The sequence below is a fragment of the Lipotes vexillifer genome, unplaced genomic scaffold (genome assembly GCF_000442215.2).
Source record: "Lipotes vexillifer unplaced genomic scaffold, Lipotes_vexillifer_v1.1 scaffold235, whole genome shotgun sequence".
Classification (NCBI taxonomy): Eukaryota; Metazoa; Chordata; class Mammalia; order Artiodactyla; family Lipotidae; genus Lipotes; species Lipotes vexillifer.
In genome coordinates this window covers 210,845-224,367 of record NW_006791020.1, presented here as the reverse complement: position 1 = coordinate 224,367, position 13,523 = coordinate 210,845, and positions in this window count along the sequence as shown.

Below are 13,523 nucleotides of genomic sequence, written 5' to 3'. Positions count from 1 at the left end.
TCCCCTGCATTGGCAGGCGGACTCTCAACCACTGCGCCACCAGGGAAGCCCAAGAATGTTTTTTTAAAAAAAAAAATAGAAAGTAAATTTTAAGAGACAAATTTACATCTCATAGTCTTTTGATTTCAAGAATGGTCAAAAAGGCCACATAGTTAGTGGGGGAACAGAATTATACCTTAAGGCTAAGATAAGAGACAAAGAAAGGTTGACTGAGGCAGAAGCCCAGGCCACAAGGCTGACATTTGATCTCTTCAGTCTTCAGGTACTACTCCCTTGTTTCCCCCCAGTGGTTTATTAACGCCTAATTAGGAAGCTTTGGACTGCAATATTCCCTGCATAAAATCAAGAAGCTAGGAATAAAATAATTGCACTTCTCCCCGTTTTTCCTAGAGACAGAAGAAATGGGCTTATACCACACGAGTGAATTAGATTTGTAGGTGCTAAGCTTCTTGAAGATAAGGACTTGGGTTTTATGTGTTTTTGAATTCCCTACCACTCCTAGCACAGTGACTGGTGCCAGATAGACAATAATATATATTTTGTGTTTGTTTTCATTTGCTGTTGTTAAATATAAAGAGAATTGACTGACATTTTGATTCTGATTGACATAGATTGAAAGCTATTAAAAAGAAGGTAGAGTCATGTCAATCTGAGATTGTTTAGGTGGGTGCCATATGAAGGCTGCAGAAAGAGCCAGATGACCATTCAAACTCTTGTCTTATCTAAAGAATCTACTATTCAATCTAAATACTTATGATAAACTGTGTAATAGGAGGAAACAATCATAAAATTACCCTTTTCCAATTGCTTCAGAGACAAGCCAATTAACTCTTTGTCACAGACCCATTTATTTTAATTGTTCTCTCCTAGGTAATATCAAAAAGTCAACATGGGTGGAGGAAACAGGGGAAAAAAAACCAATTTGTTCCTCATTAAATGTTAGAAAAGTCCAAGATAAACCTATTTAAAATTGATCTGATAAACCTGGAGAATCCGGCTAATGGTCTTCAGCTAATATTTATCCATTGCTTTGAGTAACCATTAATCTCTTGTCTTGAGAAACTCCACAAATGCAATTTCTAGGGCATTTAACCTTTCCAGGTTTGCTGTCTCTTGAGTTTGTGTGACCCTGTTGTGTTGTATTCTCAATTTCATTTAGTTTTCTTGGGTCCCAATTGCCCAGTTAATAGCACCAAGTCCATTTAAAATTAGGCTTTCTCCTTCCACAGCACAGTGATATGTTCCTGAGGTGTAATGAAGTTAAATTCATTTTGCCTTCCCACACTTACACTCTTATCCACTAAAATCTTCACTTCCCTGTAATGTATTCTCTGCTATTTTTCTCCTCTGTAACTTGACATCAGGAATAGCCATACAGGAAACAGCTGAGAAGTGTAAATACCTTTCTAATGATCTCAAAGCTTCACTACAAGCTTAATGATATTAATGTCCTCAGGTTCATCTTTAATTTTTATTTTATTGCTGTTGAATGATTCCCATAAGCTTAAATATGCAGCCAACTCAAGTTCATTTTTTAACCTATAGGCATCGTATCCACCCTTACTTTCCTCCCTCTTCTCTTTTTTCTCTCCCTTTACCCCAGTCTGGGCCTGACAAGTAAGTCTTTTGAAAAAATGACCACAGTTATGAACAAAGCCTGTTGTTGCAGGTAATTGTTGAAATATCAAGGGTATTTTGTCCTCCATTACTTAAGCTCTCATTTGTAGTTTTCATGGTTTTGAGGAATGTTTATGGCTGACAGTCCTTTCGTTACTGCTCTATCCTTCAAGCTCCAGCTGATACAGCTGAGAATGACTGCTTGAGTGACTGATAAAATGTCAAGATGCCATTATTTCCAGGAGACTGTTTGGGAGCAATAAGGTCTGTTTCAATTTATCTCAAACACCTGAATTTAAGTCTTCAGATTTAACCTCCTTGCCTCCTACAGCCAAATTGTCTCTGGGTTTTGAGAGAACAGCAATCATGGAATGCATAGAGAGTTATAATGATGGTCACGTTATGACATTTTTGTTGTATTTCACTGTGCACATTGGTGCAATATTTTGGACTTAATTAATACTCTCCAGGAACCTCAGTTTATGGATGGCAATAACCATATTTTAGATCATGTGAAATACTGCAACAAAAATTCAATTCATAAGGCAGATGGCAAAGCCTAGTTTGAAGAACAAAAAAATAAGATTTACAGTGAGTTTCAGAACTCTTCAACTGGAATCCAGCCGCTGCCAAAGCTCTGTTAATTTCACTGGAGGGTAACAATCTGTGAGGGTCATTAGTGTCCTCATAAAAACTGAGATTAAAAAAGTAGTCAAATGAAATAAATAGTTGAGGCTTTCTCTGTGCAAAGGAAATGGAGTTGTTTAAAAAACAAGGTTTCCAAATGTTTAAAAAAAAATCATTCTGTATTCATTTGTTTTCAACCTGGAATTTACTAAAGTAATAATTTTTAATGGAATGAGAGACATCTTGCTACATTCTCAAGTGTGCAACATACAAGAAAATATTTCATAAGTGGGCACATTCTCTCTCTCTCTCTCTTTCAGAGCTCAGAAAATAATTCAGTGTGGAACCAGACACGACAGAGGAGAAAGGCTAATGAGCAGAATGTTACTAACACGACTGCTCAGCCATCTTGGTGCTTCTGATTTTGTCACTGCCACAACACCACATAAAAGTGAAGCATGATTCACATAAGTTTAATATGATAAAGCACAAAGTTAACAGTTTAGATGCCTTTCAGGTTTTCTGAGTCCAGCTAAGGAAGGCTACAGAGGCAGAGATCTGACCACCCTTGGACTCAGCAAGCACCTTGTCTCAGCCTAAGTGCTAAAGAAAATGGTACAGTGAAATAAAATTTTGAGAAGTTATAATAAGTAAGATGCTTGCAACCTCATAGAATTTGAATTACTTCAGCATAGACATTTATGAATGCTTTTGTTTATATGTGTGGGGTGTGTATGTATGGAATTTGTAGCAGTTATTCATATTAACATTTTTTTCTATTGCAAAAATCACAGTTCTCTTTAGATTATGAAAGTTAGTGGATGAGGAAGGGAGAGTGGGATAGAGCAGTGATTTAAGTTTGCCATTTTATAAGGTCGGAGATCTTGGAAGGATCTGAAAAGTAGAGACGCTAAATAGATATGCCTAAGAAAACTGGAACTCTCCAGTTTTGCCTGCAAATTGTGGTTCCAGGCAACCACAATTTGCATCCCACAAACCCGATTCTGGACAACCCTATTACTTACAACTGCCCTTGACCAATTGGCCAAGATAATACAAGAACCTCCTGGAGGGGCTTCCCTGGTAGTGCAGCGGTTAAGAATCTGCCTATCAATGCAGGGGACACAGGTTTGAGCCCTGGTCTGGGAAGATCCCACATGCTGCGGAGCAACTAAGCCCCTGCACTACAACTACTGAGCCTGCACTCTAGGGCTTGTGAGCCTCAACTACTGTAGCCCTGCATGCCTAGAGCCCGTGCTCTGCAACAAGAGAAGCCACCGCAATGAGAAGCCCGCGCACCGCAACGAAGAGTAGCCGCTGCTCGCCGCAATTAGAGAAAGCCCGCACGCAGCAGCAAAGACCCAACTCACCCAAAAATAAATAAACAAATAAACAAATAAATAAATAAATTTATTTGAAAAAGAAAGAAAAGAACCTTCTGCAGAGTCAGAAATTCAGATGTTACTTCTATAAATCTGCTATTTGAATGTGTGGACTCTAGATCAGAGCTCCTCCTTGATGTGCCGTTGGCCACACTGAAGTGTCAAGATATTTATCCCCATAGACTTCTTGGTGGACAAGAAGGGCTAAGGGAAGCCAGTGACCCCATATGGTCACCTTTAGCCATGAGTACATTTAGAAATTATCCCACTGTGACATAAAAATTGGTTCACTTTCTATGTTGTCATGGTATGTACATAGTTGGGAAGTACTGCTCTAGACCTCAAGTTCCTATGAAATGAGAGGAATTGGACAAGTTGATTCCCAAGGTCTATTCCATTCCTATAATTTTATGATCATATATCAGCCTGCAGTTAAAATACCCAGAAATCCCTGTTCTTTTAGCCATAGTTCCCTCAACCACAGAGGTTCATAAAAATTGAATTAAAAAACATGGAAAAATGTAGTACAGTATATTTCATGTACTGGAAATCTACTACCTGATTTTTATTGGACTCTGTGCACAAGAGGCAATCCTTGCTTTTGTGGTAGCAAATGGACCCAAGGAACTATAGCATGATCTATTATTTAAAAATATTTTTATAATAAAAGACCTGTGACATATCTCTCTGATTCATCCAGCTCTCTGCCTTATCTACCTGATTTGTTGTTTTTGGCCATCCCCAGTGGTTAGCTAGGTGAGCTCCCAAACTCTATGCAAAGAAGACCCTGAAAAGAGAAAAATAGTTATTGGCCCATTTCATTAGTCACCAAGGTGGAGTGTGTAAGGAGAAAGATAATGGAACTGGCTGACTCTTACATGTTCAATAATATTCTTTTTCTAAGAAATCAAATTTATTTGTCAAAGAGGATACAATAATTTTCTTCTAGATTCAGAGCAGTGATAGTGGAGAAAAATATTTTTTGTCTTCATTTTACTTTTAGTTGCCTTTCAGGATTCCATGTCAAGTTTGCAATCATCTTTTGGCATCTTTAAGTCCCTGCTTATTCCCTTGGAGAGAAATCACTCTTTATAGATCTCATAGACAAAGTAAAATGATATCATTTTCACTCTAGGAAACTTCACTTTAGCACACAATTACTTCTGAAGTCTTCCTTGACTGATTAAAGTTTGTAATTCATTCCTTGGTATATAATGTCAATGTTTTTCAATTACCCTATGTTCCTTAGTATAAATTTTTCTGAAGTAAATGAGTTATAAAAGGACTTTGCAAAACATGTGACACCTTATAAACATAAGGCATTATTATTATCATTAGTCAATTAGAATATAAATACAATAAAATACTATATTAATTTGTTCAACATTTTTTCCCCACTTTGTCATTAAGCCCATTTCCTTTAAATGTTACTCTGTAATTATTTCATGTGTCTTTGTTTACAAATACATTGAAAGCAAGGGTAAACTCAAAGCTCTTTTATAAACTGCCTGGTCAAATATTTCTAACTGTATTCTGTGTTCTTCCTGTGTGCAAAGAAAGGATCAGGAAGTGTGTTCACTGCCTTTCTTACCACAATGATACCATTTCATTGAGGAAACAAGATAAACATATATGACACCATAGAAAAACATGAGAAAGAATGAATAGAGTTCTAAAGTGCCCTAGAAATTTTATGTCATGGGAGCTTGAGAAGACATGATGGCTCACAAATGGCTGTGAGCTCAGAGGATAAGGACCCCTCTGAATTTGGTGCCCAGCTGATCCTTAGCAAAGGAAGAGGATTCATACTTACAGATGGGGGGAATGTGAGTGAGAAAATATTTTTATTAAAAATACCATGACACATTGTTGCTACCAAAATGTCCACTCTTTAAATCAGAATTATGTCTTTTAAAATTGCTACACATTCATTAAAATGTTTTGGAAAGACTATCAGTAACAGTAATATGATATACATTATTACACTACTGTCATCAGAATGTGAGTTAAACATCAACAAAAGTCAATAAATACTTTCCAGCACTGACTGTTTATAAGGATCTGCACTACATATTGTAAGAAATATAAAAATGAATAGTAAGTTATCAAGTTATCAAAGTTATCAAGAGTGAGTAACTTTCTTATTGAAGAGTGAGTAGTCTAGGAGGTTGGAAATATCATTTTAATAGAATAGAGGAAGTGAAGAATAGGTTAACCTGAATATTATCTCAACTTTTGCCCTGATTTATTGTCACAGCATGGGGAAATGCTCTTATCCTTCTGAGGTTTTAGTTTTTCCTCTTATAAATGCATGAGTTGGTTTAGATTAATTCTCTTTGCCATCACCATGACCATATCTGTTGAGTAGGTTCTTGCCATCTCTGAGATGGACTATTGCCATGGATGCCTAATGGAACTCTCTCTTCTCTGAGACTTGCCGTCTTCATTGCCACCCTCCATGTAAATGTCAGGAAAATAAATCACTGCTCTTACCTGACAATGACATTCTCCTTACAACTCTAGAGGTTCTCCCTAGGGTCTCAGTTCTCTAATGTCGTGTAGAGGCTCTCTGTAATCTATGCCCTTCCCCTTCAGTATTCTAACCCCTAAAGAATTCCTGGTTACACCTGGGTCAAACAGAAATGCCTGTGGTTTCTCAGAAGTACCATGCTGCCTCTTATCTCTGGGAAATTTGCTTGTGCATGTGGTCCCCTTTATAGGGAACATTCTTCCTTATCTCTTTGAAGTGGGCTCTCTTATTCCCTGAAGGCTTTCCTAATTCCTTCCCTTCCTGCCATCCCTTCTCAGTGTTTCTGTGAAGCTCTGTGTGTACTACAATCACCAATCTCCATCTTGTCTATATCTGTCATTCCCACTAATCAGTAATTTCTTTGAGGCCTGGCAGTCTACTGCATTCATTTCTGCTTGGAACATGGGAAGCAGTCAAAAAATATTTTGGCATTAATGAATCCATAAATGTAGAGTCTGTGTTCTATATACTATGATAGTGGAAACTCATAGAACAGAGATATGGACAAATTATTATGGGCCTAGAAAGGAGAGAGAGGTTAGTGCTGGCTAGAGGGATTGAGTCAGTCAACTTTTGATGAGTGAATGAGAATTTAAAAGGCAGAAATAGAGAAGAATGTAATCCCGATTCCAAGCAGTTGGAATAGGAATAAGAACATGGATAGAGCTAGAAAATTTGGCTTGTTCCAAATTACTCCCAAACTTAATGGCTTAAAAAACAATTTATTACTTTCTGTCATGATTCTGTGGGTTGATCAGGCTCCACTGGGGAGTTTTCACTAGGAATGTCTTAAGCAATTGTACTCAGAGTGTAGCTGGGGCTGGATCATCTGAAGGTTCAACTGGACTGGATGTCCAGTATGGCTGGCATTTCACTCATGTGTCTGGATCCTGAGAACCCCTCCAAATACCTCTCTATCAGAGTAGCATGGATGTCATACAAGGGCTCCAAGAGGCAAGAGTTGGAAGATGCCAGCTTAATTAAGGATCATGCCAGGAATGGACACAGCATCACTTTGCCCTATTCTGTCAATCAAAGCTGACATAGGGTCCATCCAGATTCAAGGGGGTGTAGAAATAGACTCCACCTCTTGTTGAGGAGGAACACCATTACACTGCAGAGCACATGAGAGAGGAGACATTGCTGTAGCCCTTTTGGAAAATACACTCTACCACAGGACTTTTTCTGGGGATAGTAAGAATGTTGTTTAGGTCATAGAAAGGGGAATATGGGCTCTTACACAGTAAGGAAAGTTGGCCTAAGCCCAGAGAGGTTTGAGTGCACAATCTTGCTGGAGTTTTAATAAAAGGAGTGCCTTTTGATCAGGAGGCAGTTCAGTTTTTTGTTTTTGTTTTTTCCTTCTGCTGGAGTAGTTACTCTCTTTCAACTCTATTGAAACTTTTTGTTTTAGTATAGTTTTGTTCTACATTGACTTATTTTGCTGAAATTGTGTACTTCATAATAGGATATCAAGATGTCTCTTTATTTTTAACACAGTCATTCATCTTGAGACAAAATGGAAGCTGAGCAAACTTATCAAATTGGCATATCTTCTGTAATATTCGATATATTTCAGTGAAATTTACTACACATATAGGGGTTATAGAAATAACAGATTGCATTGGGTGATGGATACAGATTACTGAACTGTTAGGGTAGCCGTCTCTGAATACCTTCCAAAAAATGGCTTGCAGTAATTGATGCCCTGGGAGAAGCTAATATATTGGCATAGGGGATAGAAATTCTAAAAAATCTATGTAGTGATTTGGTCAATAACACAGCCAGACTATATAAATTTAGATACAACTGCCATTTTAGTGAAAACAGTTTTTTTTCCCCCCTGCCAAAGTTTCTAAATAATTGTATTTCTACTTCAGGATACTTTGATAGGTACAGTTTCTGGGTCCAAGAAATCTTAGGAAGCTTTTCAAAAAGCCAGAGCATTATAAGTAATAGCCCATCTGTCCCCTAATTTTAGAGTATTTTTTTAAAAAAGAGAAATCTCTTCCATTTTTCTGCGCACCTCTAAGCTGTAACGCAAATGATGCAGCAGGCTACCCTGAGAATTGATAAACAAATGTTGCTTGCTAATTTCCTGATCCATTGCCTAACTTATTTATGCAAGTAATGGCAGCAGCACCACAGAAAATGCTGTGTTAAACTTTGGTGCCATGTCAATGTCAAGAGATTTCCAAGAAACAGCCCTTTGAAAATCATTAATACTTTCACAATGGGAATGTATTTGTATTTAAGATATGAATGTATTTTTTAAAAGACATTATTCACTACATGAGAGTGTTTTTCCATGAGAACTCTGCTCCTAATACCAAAAGAATCCCCTTCTGTGCACCTAGCTTGGGTTTTATCTTCTAGACACTAAGTGAGGTGACTGCTAGCTTCTCTTTTTTTATTGCAGTTCTCTTGAAAGCTTTGAGACAAATTTGTGTTCCATTTCCAGTAAATGCATTGTATTATACTGTGTATACTTTTGAATTCTACTTTAAATCCTCAGGTACAAAACAAATAATTAATTACCCAGTGAATTAACCTCCAGTTGATGCTCCAGGATTAATTTGTCATAGCAGTTGCTTAACTCTGCATATGGGCATCAGCCTCACAGAGGACTGGGAGGTTATGAAGTTGCAATACCCCTTCTTGATTCATGCAATTTTATTAATGTTCAAGGTGAGGTAAAACATGTATGTTTGGTTAGCCTTCAGCCTAAATAATGTTTGGTTACAGTGGAAACAGCCAGTTGTTTGAAAAATGTTGTGGTAATGTGATTAGAGTCTCTGGTTTCTCCACATGGGGACTTTACTTCCAAATCGACTTTAGTTGGTAAATATTATAGAAAGCTGAATTCTTTAGGGGGCAGGGGCTCTGAATTATTTTTCTGTTCATTGACAGAAAGTCTACACTAAATCCCACACTTTTTATGTGTTGTCTCACATAACTTCCCTGACGAGGCTGTCAGGGAATCTTGTGAGATGTGAGGCTAAGAGCAGTGTCCTCTAGTAAATATCTGCCAAGAGAAGAGGGGAGTTTTGATGGCACATATATTTAATTTTTGCTCTATTGATTGATATAAGTGAGGAAAAAGTCTAGATTAAAGAGAAGAGATCCTCTGAATAAAATACTCAAACCTGGATGCCAAAATATAGTACTCGTTCCGGAGTGTTCATGTCTTTATTTGTAAAATGTGTAAAACATTCCATTGTTTAGCCTATAGGTTTATGCACGGTGTAAAACTAACAAATAACAATTTATGATGGAAATAAACCACATTTGTTGTTCACTACTACCCAAACAGTGATGACACTGACTCTCAGTCTTGACTTTGGATTCCAAACACAGTGACAAATGTTACTCAGCTGTCTGTCAGAAATAAATTTCTAGATTAAATCAACAAGGCTTCAACTTCATCCAGATAAAATTGTAGCAATGTTGGCAGCATAAAAACATGACTGAGGAACTCACTTCAAATGCATGTTCACTGGACTCATGCAGTAACAAACACCTCAGAGAACTGAGAAAATGCAAGTGGGTTTGAGTTAGTTTGCTGGATAAGCAATTTGATATACCCCCTTCCCACTTCAAGCCTGTGTTCCACACCTGGGAGCATGCATTGAATCTCTGTGGAAATCTTTAGTGGGAAGGACATGAGCAGAACTTTGAATCAGTCAACTACTCAAATGATGACTAAGCTCTAGGTGCCTACCAGGGCATAATAAATACCTCAGTGACAGATACAAATATGTGTAAGTCCCTATTCTCCCCTTTGACCATTTTTACATCTACTTAAGAAGGTGAGCTATGGGCATAGAACAGAAGCTGGTTACAGACAAATAGTATTAGGAGGAAGTCTCATGGAAGTTTAAAAAGAGGAGAGAAAAACCTGGTAAGGCAGTTTGAGTTATGCCTCACAAAGGAGAAATTGGGTTTTCTATATCCTTTTTATCTTTCCTCTGGTTCACTGATGCTGAGGGATATTTACTTTTGAACTTCTTGTGAAATAAGCTATAAATGGTACCCTTAATATCTGAGCCACTTTTTGTTGGGAATTCTGATTTGCAGATGAAAGTGTCCTGCCATGAAAACCAACTGTTCTAGATTTAATCTCATGCAAGTTGTAATTTATTCTGACTTGTGTAGAAGCATCTAAAACATTCCCTTGGGATGCTGCCATTTTTCAAATACATTGCGTTTTGACCCAGTGAGAGCATATATTTACTAATTCATAAAATACATGTTTATGGAATTATCTTCTATGAGATAGGCCCCATGTTAGGCATTGGAAGTTTAAAGATTAATGAGATGTCCTCCCCTTTACATAGCTCATAATCTACTGGTTGGGGGTATGTGTGTGAAAGGAGACACAGAAACAAATAATTTTGTTGAATTGTACTAAGTGAAATGCTCTGAGGTAACAAAAAAGAAAGAAGTGGTATGGAAGGGAAGTAGTGGGAATGACTTCTCTTGAGAAAGTTTCTCCAGGGTATTTTAGGGAGTTTTTTTATTGCTCGGAATGGAGATAACATGGCAGGATAGACTCATCATTTTACAGCCACCCTTTGATCTTGTCTAGAAATAATGCTTTGTGCAGGGCATATGAAAACATTTTCTGTTCAACAAGGATAGAAAGATCTCTCCCAGGGGTTGAGAAGAGCCCTGAATGCAAAGTTATGGGCTCCTGGGCTCTGGTTCCATCTCTGCCATTCGCTTATTCTGTAACTGTGGTGATCACTTCTGTTCCCGAACTTTTTTTCCCTCACCTTCTAAACTGAAGATTATTAAGTCTGCTTTTGGGTACAGGGACGAAGCTGACCTGGAGGAAAAGAGGCGATGCCAGAAAGGGTGCTCCTGGTGACAGAAGGAGGGCAATTTGGTGTTGGTCATGAACAGTTGGCTCAGAAAAAATTGTAAGGGCAAGAGATAAGCCAACTAAAATAATAATAGAAAAGACAACAGAATTTGCCATATGTCAGGCATTTACCTGAGCCCTATACTTGTATTATCAAATTTTGTCCTCACAATAATCTTTGAGGTAGACACTATTCATATCCTCCTATTACTGATGGGTAAGCTAAGGCCCAGGGATGTTAAATATCTTACCCTAAGGCGCACAGTACTTATTGTAACCTAAACATATGGACTCCAGCACCTGCACTTGTAACACTTTTATGTATTCTTGAGCATTACTTGATTAATACCATGAAGGAAGTGAAGTTGTGAATGAGAGAGAAGATAAACTCCAATTGCAAAATTAAGGATATCAGGGTGTAGTGGGCACTGTTGTGACATTCTTGAGTATCTAGCTTCATTTTTAATTTGGAACCAATTTGAAAAATAAGGTAAAGTAACTACAAAGGATTGTTAACATGTTTAGGCTGATGGAAATAATTTAGCTTTAAGAAGAGAGTAGTGATTGCATTTCAGGTCTCATTCTACTATATCTCCTAATGTTAGGGGTGGAATGGAGGAAAAAGTCCAGGTGAAAGAAGATGGTAACCCAGATTAAGGCATCAGCAGTATGTGAAGTGAATGCTGTGTTACAGGGGGAAGGAAAAGCAATTAACTTTTGGTGATTAGTTGGGTGGGTGGAGAGTAAAAGAAAAAAGAGGAGAAATAATTGGGGATGACTACCAGGTTTCTGTTTCAGTTAAGTGGGTAGATGGCCCTACTATTGATAGAGATAAAGAGTACAAATGAGGTACATATTTGGGGGAGTGGAATAACGATTCACTTTATGATGTGTTGAATTTGAGGTGCCTCTAAGATGTTTGAATGGAGGTGTTTACTGTATGGAATATTACTTCTGGAGCTCAGGTGAAAGGTACTGCTGGAGAGTATGAACATCTTCAGCATGTAGGGTTCTGAAATCTTGGGAACAGATCAATTAGCCCTGGAAGACAAAGTAAAATGAAAAGGTAAATGAAAACAGAACCCACATATTTAAGGTGCAGTAAAAGAAGATAAGTCATTGAAGTAATGTCTACAGAAGTAGGAGAAAAACCAAAAGACTGAGGTTTCTGAGAAGCCAAAGAAAGAGATCACGTCTTTCAGTGCAGGAGAGGAAACAGTGTCCATTGCTGCGGAGAGCTTAGAGTATCTGTGGAGTGAAGTGTCCCCTGGATTTAGCAGTAGAGACCACTGATATCCTTTGGGAGACTAGATCCATTGGAGTGAGGGGTGAGGAGGGGCTGGAAGGTTAAGGAAAGTGAAGACAGTCATTGTGGACACTTTGAAGGAACTGAATGGTGAATAAGAGAGAAGGAGGTATTTAGATGGGATAGACTTGGGCATTTTTAATGCTGATTAAAGAGCCAGTAGCAAGGTAACTTTTAAAGGTAGAGAACATAAGGGGAGCATTCTGAGTAATGAAGAAACAGATGCAACATAAACAACATTAACAAGTAAAAAACAAACTTTATATGTGCCTCTGTATCTGGACACCAATAGGGACTGCCGTCTAGGACTGCTTCCCCCGGCGCCCCAGCAGGACCTGTAGAAATGATACATCCATGTGCTTTAGGAAACGTAGTACCTTTCCCTGAAGAGGATTCGAGGACCAAGGTTCCTAGACAGACTCGTGTTCTCTGTGGCAGAAGGGGGTCACCCAGGAGAGACCCTCTCAGCACACTCTATAAAGATGAACACAATCAGTATGAGCAAGGGGGGTTTGTTAAGCAATGCTGACTAAAATAAACAGGAAAGGGGAAAGTGTAACACTATCAACCTTAATGAGTCTGGTCTGGGAAACCTCGGGCCTGTGAGGTGAAATATAAATCATGTTTTTTTAGCAGCAAGAAGATAGTCCAGTGAGCTGTGAATACGAAGATGGCTGGGGGAAAACAAACAAGTGAAAAAGAAAAACAAACAAACAAACAAAACACTGTCCCTGGGATGGGACACCAAGCTCCTGACCAGCTGTGATATCTCTATTTTTAAGAGAAAATGCTAATCTACCTATACTCCTTTTCTCTCATTCAGTCATTGAAGTCAACATTTAATTTGGCCCTTCTCTGTATGAAAAGCACTGTGTTGGGTTCTGGGGATTTAAAAAGGAGTGAAGCCCCATTCCTATCTTTATGATTTCCTAGGAAAGTTAAACACAGACACACAGTCCCTGTGCAGTGTAGTAACTACTATCTGTAATAAAGATATACAGAAGGAACCTTGGGTGCCTAACACTTCCTGGCCTAAGGGAAAAATTCAGACAAGAGCATAAGAGCTTTCTCTTATTTTGAAACTATGTTGAATAAACAAGTCTATTTCAGTCATACTTTTTCATAAAGGCATTTTATCCAGATTTTTTAAATGAAATTTTATCTCCATGAGGGGCTCCATATCCCATTTACACCTGCTGA